General features: G+C 41.4%; 1 protein-coding gene across 1 annotated transcript in view; it reads left to right on the plus strand.

The window, feature by feature from the left end:
* The window catches only part of LOC126456688 (diuretic hormone 45), a 96,112-nt gene that overhangs the window by 63,051 nt on the left and 5,255 nt on the right, over window positions 1–27,806 (plus strand). The window lies entirely within an intron of this gene.

The following is a 27,806-nucleotide window of genomic DNA, read 5'->3' on the forward strand; positions in this document are numbered from 1 at the left end:
CAATGCAGGCTGCTATTCTCCCATGGAGACGATCGTAGAGATGCTGGATGTAGTCCTGTGGAACGGCTTGCCATGCCATTTCCACCTGGCGCCTCAGTTGGACCAGCGTTCGTGCTGGACGTGCAGACCGCGTGAGACGACGCTTCATCCAGTCCCAAACATGCTCAATGGGGGACAGATCCGGAGATCTTGCTGGCCAGGGTAGTTGACTTACACCTTCTAGAGCACGTTGGGTGGCACGGGATACATGCGGACGTGCATTGTCCTGTTGGAACAGCAAGTTCCCTTGCCGGTCTAGGAATGGTAGAACGATGGGTTCGATGACGGTTTGGATGTACCGTGCACTATTCAGTGTCCCCTCGACGATCACCAGTGGTGTACGGCCAGTGTAGGAGATCGCTCCCCACACCATGATGCCGGGTGTTGGCCCTGTGTGCCTCGGTCCTATGCAGTCCTGATTGTGGCGCTCACCTGCACGGCGCCAAACACGCATACGACCATCATTGGCACCAAGGCAGAAGCGTCTCTCATCGCTGAAGACGACACGTCTCCATTCGTCCCTCCATTCACGCCTGTCGCGACACCACTGGAGGCGGGTTGCACGATGTTGGGGCGTGAGCGGAACACGGCCTAACGGTGTGCGGGACCGTAGCCCAGCTTCATGGAGACGGTTGCGAATGGTCCTCGCCGATACCCCAGGAGCAACAGTGTCCCTAATTTGCTGGGAAGTGGCGGTGCGGTCCCCTACGGCACTGCGTAGGATCCTACGGTCTTGGCGTGCATCCGTGCATCGCTGCGGTCCGGTCCCAGGTTGACGGGCACGTGCACCTTCCGCCGACCACTGGCGACAACATCGATGTACTGTGGAGACCTCACGCCCCACGTGTTGAGCAATTCGGCGGTACGTCCACCCGGCCTCCCGCATGCCCACTATACGCCCTCGCTCAAAGTCCGTCAACTGCACATACGGTTCACGTCCACGCTGTCGCGGCATGCTACCAGTGTTAAAGACTGCGATGGAGCTCCGTATGCCACGGCAAACTGGCTGACACTAACGGTGGCGGTGCACAAATGCTGCGCAGCTAGCGCCATTCGACGGCCAACACCGCGATTCCTGGTGTGTCCGCTGTACCGTGCGTGTGATCATTGCTTGTACAGCCCTCTCGCAGTGTCCGGAGCAGGTATGGTGGGTCTGACACACCGGTGTCAATGTGTTCTTTTTTCCATTTCCAGGAATGTAGTTTTAACGAGTATGTGTAGAACGTACCATCGTCTTATTAAAATCGTTCTGGGCGTAATGTCGCGTCATCTTACACACTGCTTCATAATTGCTAAGGAATAGAGATAGCCGGCCGGAGTGGCCGCGCGGTTCTAAGCGCTACAGTCTGGAGCCGCGTGTCCGCTACGGTCGCAGATTCGAATCCTGCCTCGGGCATAGATGTATGTGATGTCCTTAGGTTAGTTAGGTTCAAGTAGTTCTAAGTTCTAGGGGACTGATGGCCACAGCAGTTAAGTCCCATAGTGCTCAGAGCCATTTTGAATATAGTTTTGCACAGGAATAACCACGGACAATAAAGCACGAGATGAAACACACAGTACACACGTAACAAGAGGTAGAGTGGTATATTTATAATGAAAAATGGTACAGATTTCACCACATGGGAAAGCAGGATAACATAAATGTCATGTCCGACACAGGTCAGACTCCCAAAATGACGAATATGTCCTCACTTGCTGCGACATTGTCGCGCATATGACAGTGATCCAACACTGACAAATGTTTTTTATTCCAGTCTTTGATCACAATATCAATTCTTTTGACGATGACCGGTTTCAGTCTGTAATGACCATCCTCAGATCTTTTTGCACCATGTCCTACAGTGAAAAGGCCGTAATGGCATCGACAAAACATATAAATATACTCAGCAGAGCATCGTAACATAGATCTAAAATCAAAACATATAAATATACTCAGCACAGCATCGTCACATAGATCTAAAATCAAAACATATAAATATACTCAGCACAGCATCGTCACATAGATCTAAAATAAGGTGTAGAATAGATCTATGTGACGATGCTGTGAGTATATTTATATGTTCTGACGATGCCATTACGGCCTTATCACTTTAGGACATGGAGTAGAAAAGATCTGAGGATTGTCATTACTGACTGAAACCGGTCATCGTCAAAAGAATTGATATTGTGATCAAAGACTGGAATAAAAAACATTTTAATATGTCCTCCTGTAACACATCCGTTTATTTATCCCGACCTGATCTGATCGAATAGCAGCCCAATATTTATTATTAATATGCCCGTGTGCCTAATGGGGCTGGTAATCGGAATTGACTGCTACGGAAGTTGTTACTTTCCAGTTCGTCCTGTTCAATACTGTAATAATGAAATGTCTGGTAACAAGAAAAACCCCAACACAGTTTCACTAATTACGAACCTATATTCGTCTCAAAAACACAAAAAAGGAGACAGCCACTGCCTTCGTCATACATATCTAATTACGGCTAATCTCAGCACAGGCTTCTTCATTTTCCATTATCGTCACACGCTAATCCATCACTGCATCCAACACTGCAATCCAACACTGCAATCCAAGGTGATGCCGGCGCGGTAGACGCGAAACCAAATATCGGCCCTAGAAATGTCACTGATCACTTTCGTAATATTACTTCTTCACCTTTCCGGCATTATTCTAGTACAAAGGGGTCTAACCACGGCGATGGCGACTCCCCTTCTCCGTTAAAGCCTTGTATTTCGACAACTGGCCTCCACACACCTCTACCCGCAACATGGCACTTGCTCAACTCCACACTCGCTCTCGCAACACGACACAATCGATTGTTCGCTCTATCGACCTGTGCCGAGTGCAAATTTATAGTAAGGGCCTACGGACCCCTTACACTCCTCAGGCACTAATGGACAATCTTGATTTGTTATTCGTGCTTGCTACCAAACAATAGAGAAGTCCTTGAAGAATATGTTTCACTCCTCTCTCAAGGCTGTTTCACTTCTTAAATGGTTCACAAAGGGGATGTCCGTTGAGAAACACGTTTGTCAAGCGCAACTCAGACATGCACTATAGGTTTTAGGGCCGGGGAGTATGCAGGCCATACCATCTTCTTTCCACTGTGTCCGACACTTCAGCGGTCCTACGTGGGCAGACACTGTAGTCCACAAACAGAAAGTCGGGACCTATTGCACCACTAAACAGACCAGTGTGCGATTTGCAGGGGGGGATGGGGGGGATTTCCCCACCCCCCTCTGCATCAGACCATCCCCTCCTCTGATTTTAGTTTATGCATCCCAACCTGGGATGTTTATTTCCCAAGCACTAGAGTAAAACTTTACATATAATTTAAGTTTGTGGAGACGAACACTGAAAGTTTTTAATAAGTCTTACTATTAATATTATTAATATGTTTCAGTTTTCTATCATCAGAATAAGTACAACTTTTCACAAATGTGTCTCTACTTTTTGAATTCCCCTCGTATATCTGTACCTGTATGTAGATGATTTTGTAAATAAGCTTTACCTATAATGTACTTTTCAAGATATAACAAGGGATGGCTTTTCTGATAACGCATACGCGTCAATAGTGAGTTTCGGCATTAACATCTATTTATAAATGCTGTTTAACCATGCGTAACGCCACGGTCCAAGCTAGTAACATATTTAATTCTACCAACCCCCTAAGACATCCCCCCCCACTGGTAAAAGCACAAATCGCACCCTGAAACAGACGTACATGATCCAGAATAATCCACTTTCAATACTGCTGTACGTGACAGTACCTCGTGCAAAGACATGCAGTGGTGTTCGACCATTGTGCACAACGGCTACCATATCATGAAGCTTAGGCCATATCGATAACGTTCATGAACATACTGTGGTGTATAACGTGTCCCCTTCTCTCTCCACACCAACTGGTTGCCAGAATTACTTGCCACAGTGAAGTGGGATTTGTCGGAGAACATCACTCTGCCGGCCGTTATGGCCGAGCGGTTCTAGGTGCGTCAGTCCGGAACTGCGCTGCTGCTACGGTCACAGGTTCGAATCCTGTCTGGGGAACGGATGTGTGAGATGTCCTTATGTTAGTTAGGTTTAAGTAGTTCTAAGTCTAGGGGACTGATGACCTACACCAACACACTGTTTCTTCACGATGGCGTGGTTGAAGTGTGATGCATTTAATAGGCATCCGAGCATACAGACCAGCGCGATTTAATTACGGTGATATGCTTCTGGCGGAGACGCATGTACCGGTAGCGGTTGCAATGCCTGTAGAGATCTGCCTATAGGAGTGAGATGTCTGTTACTTTTCGCCACAAGCACTATGCTTGTGGTGCGGTGGTCCGTCTACGACCACCAGCATTCTTTTTCATAGCATATCATATATAAAGGCATTTTTCAATCGCGAGCTGGCCCTATTGGACACACCTACGAGGTGCGACAATAAAGTAATGAGACTGATGTGAAAAAAAAATTGCTTACCGATTTAGTCAAGTTTAGTTTTGTCTCCATCAAACTAGTTCCCTTCTGATTGCACATACTTTCTCCAGCGCTTGTTCCATTGATGGTAACATTTCTGGAACTCATCTTCTGTAATATCCTCCAAGACCCTCGTCACAACTTTTTGGACATCCTGTGTTGTTTGAAAATAGTGTCCCTTGACCGCCGTTTTGACTCTTGGAAATAGAAAAAAGTCGCACGGAGCTATATCTGGTGAATAAGGTGGCTATGGTAGTACTGGAATTTATTTTGAGGTTAAAAATTGCTGTACTGACAGAGCAGTATGGGATGGCGCATTATCGTGGTGCAGAATCCAATTATCAGCAATGTTGGCACAGACACAAAGAACCCTTTTACGAAGTCTTTCTAAAATTTCTTTGTAGTAATATTGGTTAACTGTTTGTCCAGGAGGCACCCACACTTTATGAACAATTCCCTTGGAATCAAAGAAGCACACAAGCATGCATTTCACTTTTGACTTTTTTTGGTCTAGGTCATCCCTTTGAGCACCATTGCGAATTTTGGCGTTTTGTCTCTGTATCGTACTGAAAAAACCAACTTTCATCATCAGTGATAACACGGCTCAACAATTCTGGATTGATTTCCGTTTGCTCTAACAGATCGGCTGCCACATTTTTCTGTGTTTCTCACAGTTGTGGTGTGAGGATTTTGGGGGCCATTTTTACACAAATCTTTCTGATACCAAGATCTTCAGTATTATTAGATGAACTGTTTCTCGACTGATGATCAGTTCTTCTGCAATCATTTTCACAGATAATCTTCGATCAGATCGTACGAGCTCACGCACCCTGGCCAAGTTCACATCTGTCCATGAGGTTGATGGTCGTCCACTGCGGTCTTCATCTTCAACATTCGTTCTGCCTTCACTAAACATTTTATGCCAACGAAAAACTTTAGGTCTTGACATAACCTCCTCTCCAAAAGCCTTCTGAAGCTTACCGTAAGTTGTCATAGCGTTTTCACCCAATTTAACGGAAAAAGAAATGGCATACCATTGCACAATATTATGCGATTCCATTTCTGTGATGTGAGACACAAACACCTGTTAATTTATTACAGCACAGCTCATGACTAAGCAGTTGCATTGATGTGCCGCTTGGACTAAAAGCAGCTTATAGACCAAGGTCAAAGATATTGTGCCTACGCAAGCCTGCAGGATTGCCACATCTTGCAAAAAAAATCACTTTCATTACTTTATTGTCGCAGTTCACATTACTGTGGCTACGAAAATGAAACTTTAACCGGCTTCGAGTTGTCGAATTCCTCGTCCACAATCATAATCACTCAAATGATACCTCGTAGATACGTTAACATACAATACAGAATGTCACACTAATCGATTCCAATTGTCGATTGTTCCATAGCAAGCGCCAGGTTTCATTAACTATTGTCATGCAGCGTAAAATATTAAAATTATAAAATACTAACAGTAACAGACATTTCGGCCGCGTTGCAGGTGCCTTCCTCAGAATGTAGACTGATTCAAATGGAGAGTGTTTCCTTCTATATATTGCAATTCTAATGGGGTCATAAGACCAGCGAAGCCACATTCCTTTGATTTTATTCACCCAAGATACAAATACTGTTAGGAGAGGGAAAGGCGGATGAATGGCAGATTGTTCGTGCGATATTCTGAGCAAACCCACCAGTGCTGTCGGTTGTGATACATGGATGACACTTTTGTCAGTTGACAATATGGAAGCAGAGGTACGTGCCATCAGCGTATGAGGTGAAAATGATGATAAAGGATTAACCATAGAGTGGGTTTGCTTGGATACAATGATTAGAAGCAGGAGAGGCACCACAGAATACTTTAATTTCCACTGTCTATACTTTTACAAATAAATTCATAAAACATTGTCAGCATTACCAGGAAAGATTCACGATTCACACTCATAGCAGTGAAAGTTCAAAAATAAGACAAAATATTTTTTTTACATGCGAAATTTCATCATTTTTTTCACTTACTGTTAGCTGCATTTGTTGCTATAGGTACACTTTCCTTCATCAGTAAGAGAGATTCTTCGATGAATTTTGCACAGCATACAAACCATACTTACGGGTGTACAAAACTCTAGAATTTTCCAAATCTCTTAAAAACTATGGTAAACATTCAGATAAGTAACTATAAAATTCGAGTTTTTATTTAAAATGTAACAGCTCATTTATTTTTTCATAAATAAATTCTAGAGTTTCATACACCTGTAAGTATGGTTTGTGTGCTGTGCAAAATTCGTCAAGGAATCTCTCTTACTTATGAAGAAAAGTGTACCTGTAGCAACAAATGCAGCCAATAGTAAGTGGAAAAAACGATGAAATTTCACATGTAAAAGAAATTTATTTTGTGATGTTTTCGAACTTCCACTACCATGAGTGTGAATCCTGAATCCTTCCTGGTCATGCTGACAAAGTTTTAAGAATTTATTTGTAAAAGTATAGACAGTGGAAATTAAAATGTTCTGTAGTGCCTCCCCTGCTCCAATTCGGCCCGTTTGACGTCCTACCCCCCTTAAGTGGAAAGCCACTGAACTTTTCTTTTTAAACATCAGCTTTTCACTTTTATTAACGCAACAATTAAAAAAGACACTCGGAGGTCTCTAGCCCAGTCAGTATGCCTGCCTGTCTGTCTTTCCGACTGTTAAAAACTATTTTCCCCAGGGACAGCTAGGCGAATCATGTTCAATTTTATGACACGTACTAAGATTTATGGTCTCTTGGCGTTGTAAGAAATTGAAGCTTCTAAGTAAGTGCAATCAGAAGATATGGCCATTTATGTCACATATTTTGATATTCGCAAACCCAATTATCAATACTTGTAGGTCAATTCCTGTTGAACTAGGATCATGAAATTTGACAAGCAGCAAGGTTTAAAAGTAAAAGTAGGGGGGGGGGGGGGGGGGGGTGATCTGGAAAGAGTCAATTTGTAATTACGTAACACGAAAAAAATTTTCTTTTTGTCATTTGTCATTCGTCCTCAAACTTCCAACATTCTCGGAAATCTTGGAATTCTCAGGGCCGGTATCTTGCAAGTATCATTGTCGATACCAGGTAAAAGTCGTAGAGCTTCTCTACTCCTGGAACGTGTGAATTGTTTGTGTACATAAGCAAGCTAATACGGAAGCTCGGAGTGCGAGTCCTACTCGCAGCTTGCCAGTATTTTTAACAACAAGTTACCGAGCTTCTGCCTCAAACATTTAGGTTAGCAATTAGGAAACTTTGTCGGGCCTTGCCTTTTCAGCAGTCAGAAACTTAATCTAACTCCTGAACTATTTTTTTAATAACCAAACGACAGTTGGTCGCACCCACTGGGCTTGTGCCCACATCAACAACTGAATGTTTTGAGATACTTTAAAAAAAATTTCCAACTATTCATGTGACCACTGCAAGTATATCTGTGAATTACTGTGTCAACTAGATGGCATTGTTGACATAAATTTGTTTCACAGAGTCCGATTGCGTGCAGTCTTTCATTGGTGCTAACTATGTTGTTAACTGTCTTGTACCATGACGTTTTTATATTAGACGTGAGCACATTAGAACTAATGTTTTTCCAAATCTCAGTCCACTCAATGTTTGGAAACCGTCGTTCTATTTTGTTTCTTCCTTCGCTTTTCTTTCGTTCCCGCATTATGGCTCTCGATGTTAAGTGTCGGGACTGCCTGAATGCGACACTGACATAACGAAACTCAACATAGAAAATCCTCACGTGCTGTAAGCGACTGTTGATATTCTGGACGTCAATCGGGGGAAGCAGGCTTGGAGGTTTAATGATCTCGAAAAGTTGGCTGGTTATGCTTTCTCGCAAGTCTCTTATTAAATTAACTTGCCTTTTGATAAAAAATAGCAGAGGCTTTATCCGTTATATCAGTTACTCCTAGTCCACCATTTTTAGGATCTAAAGTGGCTACTTTAGCAGGTACTCTGAACACTTCACCTCTCCACAAAAAGTTGGTGATTTTTGACATTATTCTCCCCGCCATCATTCTCGGTATTGGGAACAGTTGGGCAGTATAATAAGCCTTAGTAAGGATGCATGAGTTGATATACTGTGTTCTTTGAACTTGGTTCATATACCTAGTTAAATTCTCTACAATGGCTCCTTGCACTTTATCTGCTGCAACTTTCCAATTTAAAGCCGTCATTTTCATAGGGCATGCTGTCAGGGTGATCCCAAGTGTTTTATGTTGTCGGACTAATTTTGCCCACTCGACGTTGATATTATCAAAACCTCTGAGATTTAAAATCTTACTTTTTTTTTCGTTTGCATTGGCTCCAGATGCTCTACAGTACGAATCAATCACTGTTGCTAGCGTGGTTACCTCGTCATTATTCCTTATAATGACCCCTATATCGTCAGCATAGGCTCTTATAACTGTTTTATTTCCTGATAATGTTAAGCCTTTTAATCTAGCATGGACATGTCGGAGGAAAGGTTCCAGCGAAATGGCGAAGAGCGACATGGACAGAGGACTTCCTTTAGGAACACCTCGTTGTATTTGCATCGGCCTGGATTGTTGACAATTCACCGCTATTTTAGCATTTATTCCAGTTGCTATGTTCTTAATCAACTGTATGACCCTATCGTTGAAACCTATTTTCTTCAATGTCTGTAGAAGATATTCATGATTTACTACATCGAAAGCTTTATAAAAATCTAAAAACAATAAGGCACACTGTATATTTGTTACAGAAGTTATTGCAATGATCTCTCTGAATTCCGCTAGATTTTGAAAAATGGTTCTGCCTTGCGCACAGTTCTGATGTTGACTAATAATTTTATCTGTAAGGCATGAAATTCCCTTGTTTATTATTCTAGCTATTAATTTAAAACAGAATTTAGCAGTGAAATTGGACGAAAATTATTTAAATCTTTGTTTCCATTATTTTTTGGCACCAGAACAATTTTACTCTCCTTAAACTCAGCCGGAATCATTTTACCCTGAATAACCTCATTTACAATGTCCGTGATTTTCGCACCTACTATTGGCCAGTAACGGATGTAAAACTCTGCTGGCAGACCATCCGGTCTTGGGGTTTTTTTTGGTGGTGAGGCGCACAGAGTCTCATACACGTCTTCTTTACTGACAACCTCGAGAAAATTTTCGTTGTCATCTTCTGTCATCTGTGGGGCTAAGAGGTCAAGCAATTCTTCCAAGGAAGCATCTCTACTTTGATGTACAGAATATAGCTCGCAATAATAGCGATAAATCTCGTCCATGATATCCTGCTGGGTTCTGAGAATCGTACCGTGTTTTGTTCGAATTTCATCAATAAAAGTCCTTCTCCCGTTTTTCGTATGCTTCACTAAATGATATAGGGAAGTAGTTTCATCTTCTGACACCGAATTTGCCTTCGATTTTATTTTCAACCCTTCCATTTGACTTCTCTTGATATTAAGTAACTTGGCTTTGACTTTTTTGATGTCTGCTATCCGAAGTGAGGAACCTGCGAGACTTGATCATATAGATCTCTCAAAACAGAATAGTAATACTCTATAGTGCATTTCATTTCCCTTGCGCTCTGGGCACTGTATTGAATAAGAACTTTCCTCAACTTTGGCTTTGCTATTTTAACCCACCAGTCAATAGCAGTGGCATGTCTACTACGAGCTCGCAGGCATATTGCCCATGTTTCTTTAATCAGATCTTCTAAATCATGATTTACTAACAAGGAAGTGTTCAAATTCCACTGATTCTTGAATCGGCGAACCGGCTGTCTTGTTAGATTTATGCAAGCTAAGACACTTCAATGGTCTGAAAAGTACGTAGGAATGGTTTCTACTTTTGTCACGGAAGTTTCAAGATTTTTAGAAATATATAGTCTATCAATTCTGCAACATGATGTTGCCGTGACATAAGTGAACTCAAAAGTGGAGGGGTATTTGATTTCCCATATATCCTTTAATTCTAAACCAGTAACTAGTTGTTTTAGTTCACTTGAGAAATTAAAATTAGGTAACTGATCTTTTCGATTTAAAACACAATTAAAATCACCTCCAAGTAATAACTGTCTTGGCGATTTCCTTAACAAGTATATCAGGTCATCTTTGAAGAAACGTGCCCTGTCAGCTCGATGAGAACTTCCTGAAGGGGCGTAAAAGTTGATGATAGTGACATCATAGATATGTAGTCCTATTTCCCTTCCGGATTCTAGTCGTTCTACCTCGCTTACTGTAATCCCTTCCCTCACCAAAATAGCTGTTCCAACACTTGTTTCGGGAGACACATTTATGTAACTGACAAAACCGGGAATTACCAAATCCGAAATTAGAACTTCTTGTAACAGGGCAATATCAGTCGCGGATTCGTACAAAAATTCCTTAAGGGCCGATAATTTCAAACCGGTCGTGATTTTATTTATGTTTATAGTGGTGACAGAATAAGACTGCGTCATTGTGCTGTCACTATGTAGTTGTTTTGATGAACTAATTTAGTTTCCTGTGGTTCAGGATTCAGTTAAGCTGTAACAGTTTTCTCGGAAGGCTGAACATGGGATAACACTTTAATCAGTTTATTAGTTACTGTCCCGTTTTTTTTCTACTTCTGATGTTTTCTCTTGTAACGCAAGCAGACTGATTTCCTGGTAAACTTTCTGATTTTTCCTCCATTGATTCGTGTACGACCGTTTCGGACTGAACATTCTTTGGGCTTGGGTCACCCCTACCGGATTTTCCCTTCCCTTGGTTACGAGCTACATTCTCATTTGGTTGCGTCGGTATTTTACTTCGCGCCTTATCTGGAGCAGAGCAGACACTTTCGCAATTTCGGTTGCCGGCGCCTGCCCTGAGGTGTTGACCGTGATTTCAGTTTGGCCACCACTTCTTCGTTCTTTATTAATTTCACTCACTTTCTGATCGAGGGAAACAAATGGAGACTGCAGTTTTGCAACCTCTCCCTGAATTTGTTTATTAACAGATAAATTCTGATCTTTGCAATCGGCAACTGCACCTGTTGTTTCTTGCAAATTAATGCTGCTTACACCCCCTTCATTTTCTGGTACCGTATGTGTATTATCTTTCTGTTCATTAGTTTCCATTCGCATTTTGCCTTCAGGTTCCTCTGCCTCCTCATCGCACTGTTTATGCTTGTGAAGTGAGGGAGTGGGACAAGACAGCTCGTCCTCTGAACAACTATCAGTTATCTCCAGAGGTCGTTTTTTCGGTTGCGTTTCAGTTTCACGAGTAGTGGCAACAGGGTTTCCTTTTGGGGTCGTCAGAAGCGTCCGATCCCGCGCGTCGGCTTTGACCCATGACGTAAGGGCGTTGTCGTGTGTGACGTCATGACGGCGCGGAGTTTGGTTTGCGAGTGTGGCGTGTTTGTAGATGTCGTGTTGTGGTTTGTTGTGCTCTCTGGAGGTATGTTCAGGGTTTACGTTTGTGTGGTGTAATGGGCTCAGTTTGCTTTTGGTCATTATCCAGAATTGTTCGAGTGTCGGCTGTGTTTTAGTGGAATTCATTTCAGTGAGTTAACGATTTTGTGTGAAGGTTAATTTAGTGTTGTTAGCTGTACATCGTGTGGTAATTTTACTAAAATTAATCTGTTTAATGGATATGACGGATAAAATTAAGTGCGCAGGTCAAGGGAAGTGTTTGATCCCAATGTGTGGCTCTGTATGTTGATATTGGGATCGAGAGATGTTTTAGAGCTATATAGGCCAAGGGAAGTGTCCGATTCCAGATGATACTGTGTTTAGTGGTATTTGGGGAGTTTTGTGATATCGGTTTTTTCCGTCGTTTTGTGTGGTTTTGTATGGGGGTGGGTGTCTAAATTAGTTTATATATAGTTTGCCCTCACCCAAAAACCCCCTATTTCCCGCGCTTGTCCCATTAGTGTCATTAGGCTTTTTGTGGAAAGTGTGTGTGTTTGTTTTTCGGTGTATTCTCGTCCTCATAATGTGTATGTACCGACTTTATATGCGCCATACTGGAATCGTGGTTTATGATCGTTTCCGCCATATTTGTGGCGTCATGGGTCAAAGCAGACGGGCGGGATCGGACGCTTCCGTATTTCCTCCTTTTGTTGTTAACGGGGGAAATTGACTGTTATCGTGAAGGGAGACATCAGCTTGGCTGCGTTAACATCCTCAAGCAGTTGATCCGGGTTATTCTTTGGTAACAGATCATTTAAGGTAAGCTTCTGACGCTGTATCAAATTACTTTTAAGAACAACAGTTCGTCGCGGACATTCCTGTCTGAAGTGGCCGGTTTCGTTACATATATGACATGTAGCTTCCTGACCTGTATAAACAATTTGTGCCTTACACCCACAAACAGTTATGTGAGACGGAATATTCGTCTTAACGTCCATCTCTACACAGCGGACCCCGTTAAAACACTGCAGTTTAATGCGAGTCGACCATCTTTCATTTGCAATTGATTTAACGTCTCCGTAGTTTGAAAGAGCTTCCTTAATCTTATCATTTTCAATTTCAATGGGAAGATTCAAGACACGAACGGTTTTGTAATGAATGTCCGCTCTATAGATGGAAACCTTACTTTTATAACCATTTCTATGCACAAAATCTACTTCATAGCCCCACTTTCGTAACACTTTATCAACAGTCGAATCACTGATTAACTTGACAAAAACACAGTATTTTTCCTGAGACAGTTGCCAGGTATGAACGGTTTCCGAATTTAGACCAATTACCTGTGTAATCCACTCATCTATTTCCAAGATGTCGGCTGAACAGGACGGGATTCCTTGCCAAAAGCAAATACCAGAGTATTCTTCTTTGTTGCCATGGTTAATCCAGCGAAGCAATTTCGGTTAAACAACCGAAATTCCAAGTAGCAGCAGCAAGACCAGAAAGAGCGATCAGATCACAAGGAACAGGAACGAACACGGGGATTAACGGACGGACGGCACTCGGCGAAGCACAAGTACAGAGATGTAAACACTGAAGTACAGCGCAACAGTTAACAGCGGCCACTCGCGAGCGCGGCTGAAACGGAACTACTAACGGAGCTCATCATTCGATGTAGTTCCTGGAGGACTTTAAACGAGGACGCAAAATACCGACAAACACTGTTGGTATGACTATGAATTACTCACGTTTCGTCGAAGTACACTAGAAAATAAACAATTACCGCTGCTCTTTATTGCGAAAAAGCGGGTAGTGAGAATGATACAAACACCTTTCCTTACTATCGCCTGAATTAGGAGGCTTATTGCTTGTTTGGTTTAATTAATAGAATATGAAGCAATTGGTATAAAGAATGCTTTTTCCAAACTTTCTATAAAAGAAATTCTGCTATCAAGACATTGCTTCTGTTCAGTTACTTTATTTATGACTGAACGTTTCTAAAACTGAAGACACTCGTCCGTGCTCTGTACTGCTGTCGAGCTCTGGCAAAGTCGTTCTGTGTTCATTGGCTGACTGTGTTTTCTGACGTCAGATGCACAGAACGAACCTAAACTTGGCCGCCGTCATAATTGACGCACACTTTAGTTTTATTTAGTACCCCCGTAGTAGGGGAAGAGTGGGAACAGTGAGACGCAAAAATTGGAACCCAAATTACACTTTTAAGAAAATCTTTATTGGTTTAATATCTTATGGTAACCTTGAACACTGTGCTTAAGTATGTTCAAAGTGGTACAATAGTATTTTAATGTACTGTCTTTTCCTTTAAAAAAAATTAATCGTGAAAGTGTCTCACTGTACCCATGAATTTTTAATGGTGGGTACAGTGTAACAGTGCCTTAAATTCTAACGAACATCATAAGAAGCAAAGTTAATCTCAAATGAAAAAGCAGATTGTTATCTTTTTGTCTTGCTATGTGTTGTATTAGGGTTAGGCAATAAAAATTTTTGTGCATTTGGTGTCAACGAGCGAAATATCTGGAACCACAGGCATCACAAATTTGTTCTCTAGTTTCAAACTTTTCCTAAGAAATGTAACTTTGCACTCAGATGACTCTTCTACAATGGAAAGAAATTTTCCTACATAATATATTTTCTTTTTTGCCCCAAACTCTACTAAAACAAAGCCACCCACTTTGAATGAGCGTTGTAAGTTTTCAAAGTTAACCATTTCCGGTTATAGAATCAGTTGTGTCTGATCAAAGGTCTCATCATCTGAAGAATCTTGCAAAATTAATTCACTTTCGTCAGCATCAGCTTCATTAACCAGGAATAAAGCTCGCTTTGCTTTAGGTCCCTTAACGTCTTTTCGTTTCCTTTTCATTTGTAGTTCATTCCTTTCTGGTGTGTCAGTTGCAATCATCATTCTTCCTTTAGGCCGTCGGCGACTGCAACTTCTTCCTGGTTTTGCCTTTGGGAAACCACATATATCTTCTGGAGAGAGATAAGACATTGGTGCAGATTTTCCATGTAGTTGTGAAGAACTGGATGCTACAGACTGTGCTTCACTTTCATCATATGATCGGTGTCCCACATCAGTTTTGGGTTTAAGGTCTTTTTTGGGTGATATGTGTGTTTCCAGGCTTTCATTTAGATGTCTGTCAATAACAGAGGATGGAAGAAAATCATCCTCATTGAACAAATGGCGATCTAAAGGAAATATTCCTGTCTTCTTAAATCCGGCGATGAAATTGACAGGAGTCATTCCTCGGGGATATGCTATCCCCACGCAGTGAGCAAGATTGTAAATAGAAAATGTTTCACCTGAATAAGACATCATCCATGTATCTACAGCAGCATCATAAAATGTATGGAAAGGTTTCATGACACTGACATCAAGAGGCTGCAGTTAATTGGTGCAATGAGGTGGAATTGTCAGAATCATTATCCCATTCTCTTTGTACAGATCTATTGCCTCTATTGAGAGGTGGCTCTCTGATTATCCATCAGTAACAGGGATGGATTTTCTGTAGAGCTGGCACAGAACTTGATGAAGTGATGAATGACCTTCACAAAACATTGCCTTTAACAGCAAGACCTAATGCGCCAGCAGGTGCTCCTAATATCATATGATCTTTAAAATTCACACGTGGAAATATCATGGCAGGATGGTAGGCTGTTACTGAGAGCATTTATAATACAACATGTCATAACCAGTGTTCCACGTTCTGCACTGGTTGCCTTGTTAACTTGTTTCATGCCCTTTAAGGCCAAAATCTTCTGTGACTTCTGGACCGTTGTTGTTCCAGTTTCATCAAGATTGAAAAAACGTGATCCAACAGCAAAATTTGGATGATGTTTGATTACTTCTTCCAGTTTAGCAAAGAAATTTGACATATTAAATTTATTAAAGCCTGTAGCTCTAGTTAAGCTGCATCCTTCCGGGGTACGAAGAAAGAGTTGAGGGAATCTCTGTCGAAAACCTTTCATCCAGTCGATCAATGCTTTCTCACTTTCAGTCCAGGTTTTGGGTAAAACAATGTTATTTTTAGCACCTAATTCATAAGCTAAGGTACGGCAGTCGTTCATAGTAAGTCCAAAAAACATTTTAGAACACATAACTAGATATTCACACAAACTAAGCTCCAATTCTGGTGGAAAAAAGTGGTCCACTGAGTAGTTGGGACACATGTTTGAAGTGTTATCCTCATGATATTTCTTAACGTATTGACTAACTGTTTGAAAGGATAAGCCTTTCAGCTTAGATGCACTCCTGATGCTCATTTTATTTTCGATTACCAGCATGACAGCTTCCGTCACTGAAATTCTGAAAACCTTCCTATTTCCTTATCAGTCTTCTTTCTCCTGTGCATTTTATAACCTAAAAGAAAAGTTTGCACATTAAAATCTACAGAAATCCCTGTTTTATACAGCAAGCATGCATTTTCAGACACTATGAACAAGCACTGGGAACAGTGAGACATGTCTCACTGTACCCTCATTATTCATGTCTCACTGTTCCCAGTTGCAAACTTTTTTAGAAATGGCTCCAAACACATTCAGCTTAAAGCAACATTTCAATAAAGGGGATTTATATGTCTTGGAAAAACCATAGTTTTGAGTGACTAATGAAATTATTTGAAAATACCAATGGTCTACGAAGAAACCAGCTACGTAAATTTAGTAAAAAGATACTTTTCTTACCTTTGAGCACAAATATACCAACAATGAAATCACAACAGGAATGTCAAGTACGAAACATGGAAATCCGTAGACTAAATAATAATGGTTACCACATTCATGGCAGGTACCAACAACTGAAACCAAAATTCCAGAGATAAAACTAATGTCTCATTGTTCCCATTGTCTCACTGTTCCCACTCTTCCCCCATCACAAAGAAAATGACAATTTGGTAAAAGGGCTAAGTCCATTGTTCTTTGGTTGTTTTTGCAACAATTACTATAGCAAGACGATGTGGATTAAGAGTACTAAATACAACCTTGTGACATTTTAAACACATTTAACCGCAATTGTCCTGGTAAAACTTCTTGTGTTCTTCGGGTAAATATGGTATCATACTTAACAGGTCCTTCTTCCCTCACGATAAGCCCTAGTGGTTGTCAAGTTACTTTAGTTCCATATTTTGGAAATCAGAGACTGGTTTGCCCTTCTTCAAGACATTGAACATTGTCTACTCTTCCACCTCGTTAAGGATTCTTCGTATTTTGATCTCTGCAGGAGCACTTATTCAAACCCAGATGCAGTTGATATCGAGAGTTTGTTGGTTGTGATCAAGTCTTTTGCTGCTGTGTAAACGTCAAGCAAGTGTGAGTCATCTATTTCCAGAACTTCAAATGTCTTTGCATGATGTGATGAAGGCACTAACTTCATCAGCTCACTGTCTTCTTTCTCTTTTCAGTGGTTGCAAAATCTCGATCGCTTCCCGGAAAGCTATGTTCAGAAATGAGATTATATGATCTACACATTCAAACATTCCACTAGACACTAGAAGACATACATGAAAAGAAGAATTTTGTTTTTATTTTGCACGCAGCAGTTGTCAGTCCATGCAAAAATGAAATGAGCGTATGGCATCGTTGGCCGGGAGGCCCCATTCGGGGAAGTTTGGTCATCAAGTGCAAGTCTTATTTCATTCGATGCCACATTGTGTGATTTTTGCGCTGGTGACAAGGAGGAAATGACGATGAGGACAACACAACACCCAGTCCACGAGCAGAGAAATTTCCAACCCAGCTGGGAATCAAACCCAGGCCTGCTTGCATGGGAGGCAAGCACGTTACCACCCAGCTAAGCAGGTGGACACTCCATACACAATTTTTTTCCATTGTGACGCTAGGTATTTGATTTAGAAATAAAGTTAAACAGGGATGCGATTTCATTGACTCCTTCCCACCTTCCGTCTCATTCCACATACACATTGTTGCAACACCAGTGTCATGCGTACATATACCAAAACTGTAACATGAGAGTTGCATCAGATAGAATGTATCTGAACGTGTAAGGAAAGCTTCCAACATAATGTTAGAGGATACACGGATAGCGTGCAAGTATCACTGTTTGGTAATGTTGCAACAAATGTGTCAGTTCTTAACTGTACTGTGGCTTTTCTGCTTTGCGATGGTGCATTTCAAGTTCTTGCTTAGCATTTTCAGCATTCTGGTGGTTTGCCTTACCTTCTAGAACTAATCGATCACGTGTTTGGCATGTATCTGATTGTGTCTTTCTGAAGGTTACATTCGGAAAATCCTCAAGGAAAACTTTTCTTTAAGATTTATATGTCACAGTACTATTGGGATATTTTACTTTGAACACAGTGAGATCAGGTCTTAAGCATACCTTCTTTATTTGATTTCTACTGCAGTGACTCACATCTCTAGGCAACATGTGAATGTGGACCCAAACAATATGCTGATCTTCATCTGTGTATTTTCTGTTAAATGCTCCACCTCTTTTGTCTTTGAAAACATTGTCACTGATCTTTTTCTTCTGTGCCATGATCTCTATTTTTTCTTCTTTGAACTATTGAAAACATCCATAAATGTCTTCTTACATGCCTGTTTATGTGCACCCTCATCATCAGGAACCATGAAAATCAATGTACACTGGCGGCGACTTTCTGTGGGCGTCCTTTCCATTTTGCCGGCGTTCTACTGGAATAACGTCAATTAGCCCCATTAAGAACCATGTTGTGCTTGCTCATCTTGCTGATAGTGTCGTAAACAAGTTTGTCTATGTTCCTCTGACAAGGAGTGACAATAATACTCACATTTGCCGGCAACCTAAAACCAAATAGTGTGACAATTTACAATATTGCAATATTATATAATTTGTTTGCAATCATAAGATCACTTAGATATTCTTATTGTGGAACATCGACGTTTGATGTATTGATGCCATACCTGCATGCTTGGCTGTTGCTTGGGACATCTTTCTTTTCCTGTCTTGTATGATAAGACACTCTTTTATTATTTACTTTCACAATGTCTCTTCATTGCTTTTGGACCACTACAGTATTCAGACTCACAACTCATCATAACCTCAGCCATATTCATTAACAAAATAATGTCAATTGGTGAACAGCAGAGCACCAGTGATAGAACGTAGACTTAGCGCCTGACAACATTTCTCATGGGTTGAACGCCATCAACGAACGGCCACAGAAAACTAACTAGAGCATGTACGGATATCACAGCTCTTGTCAGGTAATGTCCTTGATGCAGACCGCCTATCAACAACAAAATTTCAGTTTTCAAAAAATTGCACTTTGCCCCTTTTGAATTTCTAGTCTTTAACTAACATTAACACACGTACAGCCCCCAAGACCAATCCATTAATATTCAGAGAAACTAAACTCACTCCAACCTCTGTCCAAACAGGTCTTGGAAGACCCTAATAGCACTGTGTAATCCTAAGCCTATAGGCATCACTGGATGTGGATATGGAGGGGCATGTGGTCAGCAAGCCGCTCTCCCTGCCATTGTCAGCTTTCATGACCAGAGCCCCTACTTCTCAGTCAAGTAGCTCTTCAGTTTGACTCAAAACGGCTGAGTGCACCCAACTTACCAATAGCACTTTTCAGACCAGACAGTAACTCATCCAAGTGCTAGCCAAGCCCAACAGCACTTAACATTGGTGATCTGATGGAAACTGGTGCTACCACTGCAGCAAGGCCATTAACAATATTCAAGGAAAGATCATCAAAAATTCCAAGCAGTAAGCAAAATTTAAATTAGAAGGCATTAGGAAACCTTTAATGGGACTTGCCTAAAATCAATGAAAGTTAATAACTTTACCAGGCACCTGCCCAGATCATTGTGCATCCAACCGAGTTCCACCCACAGAAGCAGTTAACATAAACACGTGTTATAGCCCTCACAAGGTTTAAGGAACTGAGATATTAAATTTTTTACCCAGGTTATAGTAGTAGGCAGTGACACTTATATACAGGGCTTGTCTTTGAGAGCCAATGGATAGCCTGTATCTGTCCAGTAAACACACACATCAAAAAAAGTTTTGCATCACCTCAGTTCCGAGAGTTCCGGAACCCGTACAGAAAATTTGAATAGAGATCAACATAAACATCATATCCACCCTTCTTATTGCTCATGAAAACCACTCGTAGCATGCTGCACCACTGCTGGTACATGGTGGTACTGCAAATGATTACAAATACTGGACAGTGAATTTCAGTCCCTTTGTTCTTAGTCGCCAGTCTTACTGGTGATTGCTAATGTTCTTTGAGTTTTTGTTTCCATTCTCTTATTTTCTCTAGGACACAGGAGAGGAGTGGAAACAGGCCATCACCTTGCCTTACACCTGTTTTTATTTTGAATACCTTAGATATATCATCCCAAAACTTTACTTTTGATTTGGTGTCTGTGAGTATTTCATGAATAAGGTCTGCTAGTTAAGATTAATGCCAAATTCTCAGATCACTTTATGTAGTATTTCCCTCTCAACTGAATCAAATGCCTTCTTAAAATCTACAAATATTACAACTATATCTTTAGAGTTTGTGAGTCTGTGGCAGATTATGGACTTAAGGTTGAAAATCTATTCTGAGCAAGATCTGTCCTTTCTAAATCCACTCTGATATTTGCCCAAATGGCTATCAAATGTTTCTTCTGTCCTGTTTAGTAATATTGTTGAAAATATTTTGTAACCCAATGACAACTAAGATATATCTCTGTAGTTATATACATCATGATTGTCACTTTTCTAGTGTGCAGGAGGATAAGAACCACTTTCTAGCCTTCTGACATCTTTTCAGTTTCTCATATTTGTTCAAACATGACTCTAAGGTTAGTTATAATCTTTGGCTGAGACCATTTTATAAGTTCAGCTGTAACACAGTCTTCTCCACTGGCTTCATTGTTTTTCAGGGTATTTATTGATTTTTAATTTCTTCAGCTGTAGGTGGAAGATCTGCTTCTGTGTTGTCATAAATATCTGGAAATTGTAGCTTACAGTTCACTTCTTCACAGTTCAAGAGTTGTTCAAAGTAATTTCTTAGTGTTATACAGTTCTGGATACTGCTTAGGCTTAATTTATCATTTTCATCTCTGAAGTAAATACTTGGAGCTTGGTAGCCCTTTAGATGATTTTTAAACATCTGATAGGAATTCCAGCTGTTAGTTTTATCAAAGCTGTTTTGTATATTAAGAAGCAGTGACTTCTTGGAAGATCATTTACCACTCTTTATTATTCATACTGTTGCTTTCCTTTTCATTTTAAATTCATCAAGGTACTCATCATTCCCAGAACACTTCTATTTCTTCCACTGTTTTGTTCTTTTTGCAATTGCTTTTTCACACCGTTAATTTCACCAGACTTTCTTCTTAATTTCTGTTGATCCAAATACATTCTTTGCTGTCCTGTTGATTTCTCTGAATAATTCTTCCTGTTTATTTGATTTAGCTATTTTAATTTCTCTTGAAACTGTTTTATTGCCTCTTTTGTGATGTCGGCCTGTCTGTGTTATGTTTAATCAATTTTTGCTGTCTCTTTTGGTTTTTATTAGGGAGACATTTCTATTTAATTTTAGTCAGTTAATTATCAGAATCAAATTCCCTGTTTCTTTTCTACTTTTACATTCATAGTTCCTTTAATACTGGTTTGAGAAATAGCCATGTGATCCATATGGAACTCCCTAGAATTATATTCAGAGATATCCATGTCTTTGCTTGTCTTGGTGTTATTATTGTTATTAACAGAACAGAGGGACTTAAAGACACATTATTAGAAAATAATTGGTACAATACAAACTACAGATAGCTGGAAAATGAGAAGGAACAGAGAGATCTACAAAAATATAAGGGAAAATATCTGATGTAATGGCTAAAAGAAGACTAATCTTATTTGGACACCTCTACCAAATTAATGAGATCAGGCTAATGAAACAAATATTCCTGTATTTCTGGGAGAAGAAATCAACAATAGCATTGATTACAAAAATCAGGAAAGAACTAGAAAGAAACAACACCAAACAATTGCAAAAAAAAAAAAAAAAAAAAAAAAAAAAAAAAAAACCAGACAGAAACATCTCTAAAAAAAAGATACTAAATTTAGAAGGCTTTCAATGAAGAAGAAATAAGAAATCGAGAACAATGATGTGGGGAGAGAATGAGGGAGTACCGGAAATATAAGAAACAGCAACAAAGAAAGAAGAGGAATTGAAGTTGTTACATGACCCTAATTGGTCAGTAAGAAAATTAAATTATTATTATTATTTGTCTACATTCATACTTCATATGTTGCTTTAGCAAACCATCCAAGAAATTTGCAGTTAAGAGAAATAGAGTACTTGAAAAGTATTTCATTCAAAAATTTCAGAAGATGTGCCATGCAATTAATATCAGAACAAAAACCATGAAAGGTTTGTTTTTGATAGCAGATATGGTCAACCTGAGAATGTTACTGGTCAAATTGTAAGCCCACCCACATGGGCACACTCTGCCACAAGCAACTGAAAACTGTCATGCATAAAACATACCTCGTAATTTCAAGAATTTCTTGCCATTTCTGAGACTTTTGGTTGTCATGCTACTTTACTCTCCAAAAGTGAGCTGCAAAATTTGGAAACTATGTCCCTATGGCGTTATGTCAAGTGCTGATGCAATACACCCTGCCCAGGACTGCCTCCACTAGTGGCGATGTCAACTGCTGGCAGATGCAGCCCATGATGTTAGGTGATAGCACGGGGACTAGGCATACCTCACCCTGAACCAGGAACCACAGCAAACTGACCCACAGATGTGAGTCTGCAGAAGTGGAATGTGGGCAGACAGCATTTCAGCACCTGAGTGTGGGCTGCAAACCAATGGCCTCCGGAAGGTGCCCTGGAGTCTGTTGATGTCAGACAGCAGTAGGCCTGACCTGGGAGGCTCCCAGCAGCAGTAGGGCTATACAAAGACCAGCAGCTAACAGAGGCAGTGTCTAGTTGTAGCTGCGACTGGCTGATCCATGTCACGTTGATGGCTGACGCAGAGTACTTCTTGGTGTACACAAAAGTCAATGACAGATGCCATTGGGTCTGGCTGACCAGCATTTGTACTGGCATGTGTTTGATTTATTACAAAAACTCACTGCTTCCAGTCCTGCACAAGGACTAGCAATAGGGTCAGAGACCAGCATGTGGTAACCTGTTCTCACCAAAGTGTGAGACCGGAGGCTTTTGCCATGCCAGTTCAGCATCATTTGGCACAAGCAGTGGAATTTGGTAAGCAGCCTGCTGGCTTGCCAGGTCACAGGTTGCAGAGTTGAGTTAGGAAGGTAGTCACATAAGAGTTCTCCCTTCTTCAGAAGGCCCAGTCCACTGGATTTCAGTCTGGTATTACCTCTGTAAATCACTTAAACTTTACACTTTTACAATTTCCTTTCTCTCATTCCAACTGTTCTTACACTAACCCAGTCCTGTTTATGATGTCTGATGGCTGCTGTGCTTAAGAAATACGTGCTTTCTCAAATGACCCACTCAGTTGCTGTACGGTGAGCAAGGATTTCCAGATAATGGGTGGTTTTGCACTGTACATTTAGGATGCACAAATGAGAACAAAAATTACAATGGTACTCAAAGTCAAGACAATAATCACTGCAATTTTGTGGTGGTAATTTCTGTGATATTGTCACACATGCTGTATCATTTGCTCCATGCTAATATGACCCTTTTGCACTACTATCAACTCATCCAGAGAGATAAGTAGGCTGGATCCAAGAAATTGTTCAGGAAGGTCAGGTTTTGGGTAGATAGAAAATCCAAAGGTCTGTTAGTCAGGTACAGTAGCACATGTGTTATGTTTAGGATTGTAGCCCCTGTTATAGTTGCTGAGAGCTGAAAAGTTGGTCCCAAAATGTCATAAGTTGCACCGTTTATCAATATACCACTACCTTGCGACTTCAACCATTCTGCACCCTTAGGTCACCCCTTCTCATAGCAATTCATGATAACCACTTGGTCATAGCACCATTCCAAGCACAGCCATTTGTATTATAGTATTAACTGTGCCCAATGGACAGTTGCTGATAGTCTCCAACCTATGGTGCAATACGGTGCAGAATATTGCATGGAGTCCATTACTTGTTCTCATACGGAGGATGTGGATGTGAAGGTGTTGTGATGTGCATGATGTGTTTGCTGCACAATACAGTGATCCTCTCTTGTGTTGGTCAAATGTGGTCAACTGTGAACTTGATGAGTATACAAGCTCTCACATTCCCAAATTGTCCAACAATGGGTCAATGTCACCTCCGAATATTACACAAAATGATCTACCTTTGAAACAAAGACCCACAATGAGTCTGCTTTTAAGCTCACTCAGCTGCTGATATCACTGTCTCATATGAGAACATGGTATCCCAGTGTCCTTCACAATGACCCTCAATATCTGACACCATTCATGGGTATTTTATACTCTACCACACCTGGTAACACCACTAAACACAAACTAGTCTAATGACTCTGGTGGTCATTCTACCTTGTACAAATAATTGCAATTCTAATCATTTAAGTTCCTGCCCATTGCGTGTATGTTTAACAAGTTACATTGACAACTGAGAATGTCTTCTGAGTGCTTCAATCTTTCTGTCAGGCAGTGTACATCTTCTCCTGTTTTTTCTAAAAAATAGTCAACTAAGCTAGCATTAGTTGCATGTAGAACAAATTAGACAAGACTCCATCCTCCTTCACAGCATCTCACTGCTTATGGTCCATTTCCAGAGTGGCAACCACACATGTTGATTCATTCATTGTGAAGCCTTTGCCTAACACACTAGAACAAACAATAGGATAAAAACAATTGGTTAAACACAAAGACACTTAATTCTAGAACTACTGTAACACAACTCAAGCACCAACCATGCTCACTTGTCGAACTGCCTGGCATAATGTCTGTATCTGCCACATGTAAGATATGTTACAGGAGATGACTGTGTATGAGGGGCACTATGACACAGTAAATTACACTGAATTCATATACCAGAATACAAACCCACTCTCTTCCCATGTGTTACTTTTCTATTTGTACACATCTATGCCCTCATTATTTCTCACTGACCTTGAACCCAGGCCTTCAGTATAATTTATTTACCACTGCACACTATTTCAATGTAGAAAATTCAGAAACAAACACCCTATTTCTGCTCACCCTATTGCACTGACAATGTTGTATGCCGTCACACAAAATATGGGGCACTTCTGGTTACAGTAACTGTTAGAATGGTTAGAATGGTCTAAGTGTTATTGACGTCATAACAGGCCATGATAATGATGATGATTCAGGAAGGTTGAATTGTGTGCAGGTATGAAGAACCAGGTCTTTGGACATTGTGGAACCACGAAGGCAGCAGAAACATTAATGCAATCAATTTAGCAGATTTTTGTACAGCCAATGTAATCAGTATACCAGTGTCATTTGCTGACAATGGGTTGTGGCAGTGAACACCACAAAACAAGGCAGTGTGTGGTGGTAATCATAGTAATTTCAATTGGCAATTCACACCAGTGTGATGGGCTTATGTTGTAACCAGGGCCACTCAGCATTAGTGTTACCTCAGGTGCTGATGCAATACAGACAGCCCAGTGCTGGTCGCACTACTGGTTGTGTAATGTGCTGAAGAATGAAGCTTGATGTGCCATATGGTATCATGGAGACTAGGTGCACTGTGCCCTAAACCTGAGATCCCAGCAAAGAACACAGCAACAGTGGCCCTCAGATGCGAGTCTGTGGCAGCAGAGTGGGGGCAGATGGTGGCTTGGTAGAAAGTCAGGTGCAGGCAGCACCTGAGAGTGGACTGTGAATCAATGGCCCACTGGAAGGCGCTCTGGAGTCTGTTCATGTCAGCCAGCACTAGGCCCCGACTGGGAGGCACCAGTTCAGCTCATGGCAGGATTAGGGCTAGGCCCAGCACAGAGACCAGCAGCTATAGTTGGAGTCAGGAATGATGATGGTTGAGTTTAGGCTTGTCCTGCTCACCTACGTCACATTATTCAGTAGTATTCTGAACACCATAGCTAATACAACTGACTGTAGTGAGTTATTTAGTGAATTTTTATTCCATTTGTTGCTCATTGTCTCCTGATAGTGAGGGTAAGCAAAAAATTCTACACAAGCAAGTGAGAGACATAATTTGCAGCAGACATGCTTTTTACAAACACAAACACGTATATGTGCATACTCCATGTGCATGCTGCACTCCCTGTCTGTGCCTCAACCTGCATGAACCACCATTTGGGAATCGGATAGAGTAGAGGCAACAAATAGTTGTAGCTGGGACTGGATAATCCACATTGGTTGAAAACAGGCATGGAGTGCCTCTCAATGTAGGTAGTGTGGTTGGGTCTGGGTGGCCAGCCTTTATGCTGTTGTTCATTAGTTTTATTACGAAAAGGCACCAGTTCCAGTCACATCTGAAGCCCAGATGGAGATAACTGTCATTTACCAGAGGAGCAGAGCAGAGGCTGTCACCATGCTGGCTCAAAATTTTCCAGTGCCCGCAACTCAATTTGGTAAACTGCCTGGGTGCAGGTTGTGGAGCCAGCTTAAAAAGGTAGTGGCATAACAATTCTTTCTCTTGTAGCTAAAGAGGGACCACAGGAAAAAGAAGTGAAAGAAGAGGGTGAATTCCTATGTAGATATAGCAACAGAAACTGGAGAAATGTAGGAGTACAAATAAGCAAAATAATTTTCCTGGCCTCAGTATCCAGGTCGTATTTTTTCTCCTCCTACCACTACCCCTGTTTACAACTGATTCCATCCCACCTTGCTGCTCTCCACAAAGAATTTCTCCAGTCCTTAGTTAAACTGTATCTTGTTAATCATCTCCAAGCATCATAGTCTTCCAACCACTACACTGCAAAACCCTCCCCTTGTGTACAACTAGTTTGTCACATTTAACTGTTGCACTCTATTACTGCCAAACATCAAGAAACCACATTCTGCTAAATATTAAAATACCTTAGACCAATAAAGGTAAAATTAGTATTTTGTTCATCAGAACCATGACACTACAATGAGATTTGATACAGCTCATGCTTATCAACAACAGAAGTACTAGAACTATGCCAAATACTTTCTGTTATAACCTTTAATCTCCAATAATTGCGTGGATATTCAAACACACTCACTTAGAAACAATAGCTGGTTACATGCTAACAACTCAGTATCTCTTATTCAACTGCCGTGCCGTGACATGCGGCCAGTGCCGTTCGTAGCTAGGTGGGGCTCCCGCACTCAGCCGAGTTGCGGAGCACCTCTATTGCTGTTTGCGCGTACTGTCGTGGCGGCACTGTTAAATGTCATGGCACTGTCACAACACTTTTCCCCCCTTGAAAAAAAAAAAAAAAAAAAAAAAAAAAAAAAACACTCACTTCCTTGGAGACACGGACAGTGCGGAGACATCCATGGCCTCTTGTGAGGCCCCGAGAAGATCCCGCGGAGAGACACGAGAGTATGGTCGAAAATGTCCAGGACGGATGCTCGTGCGTGGAACATGCCTCCTGGACCAGATGATGGGTGAAAACTCCGGAGCAGCATCCATAGGTGTCGTGGACCTGGGGGTGTGCTCCAGCGAGGTGGGTCCCAGAGACGGCTGCGTCGCGACTGGGGCCGGTTCCGGCGTACTCGGAAACGGTAGCGACGTCGGCTGCATCAACACGTACGGTAGATCGGCAGCAGCAACAGGACTGGCTTCTCGGGCTGGTGGAGGCGAAGGAAGGGGTGGTGGCACCGGCGTGGCCACCACTCGTGGGTGCATCTGGTCATAATGGCGAACAACCATGCCGTTGTCCCTACGTATTTCACAAAGCCGGCGGTCGCGAAGAGCCTTGACCAACCCTGGAATCCATTTAGGGCGAGATCCATACCCTCGTGCCCACACGTCGGCGCCCACTGAGTATTTTCCCATACAAGGGGACACAGCACAAGGCCTGACAGGGTGAAG

The sequence above is a fragment of the Schistocerca serialis genome, chromosome 2 (genome assembly GCF_023864345.2).
Source record: "Schistocerca serialis cubense isolate TAMUIC-IGC-003099 chromosome 2, iqSchSeri2.2, whole genome shotgun sequence".
NCBI classification, from domain to species: Eukaryota; Metazoa; Arthropoda; class Insecta; order Orthoptera; family Acrididae; genus Schistocerca; species Schistocerca serialis.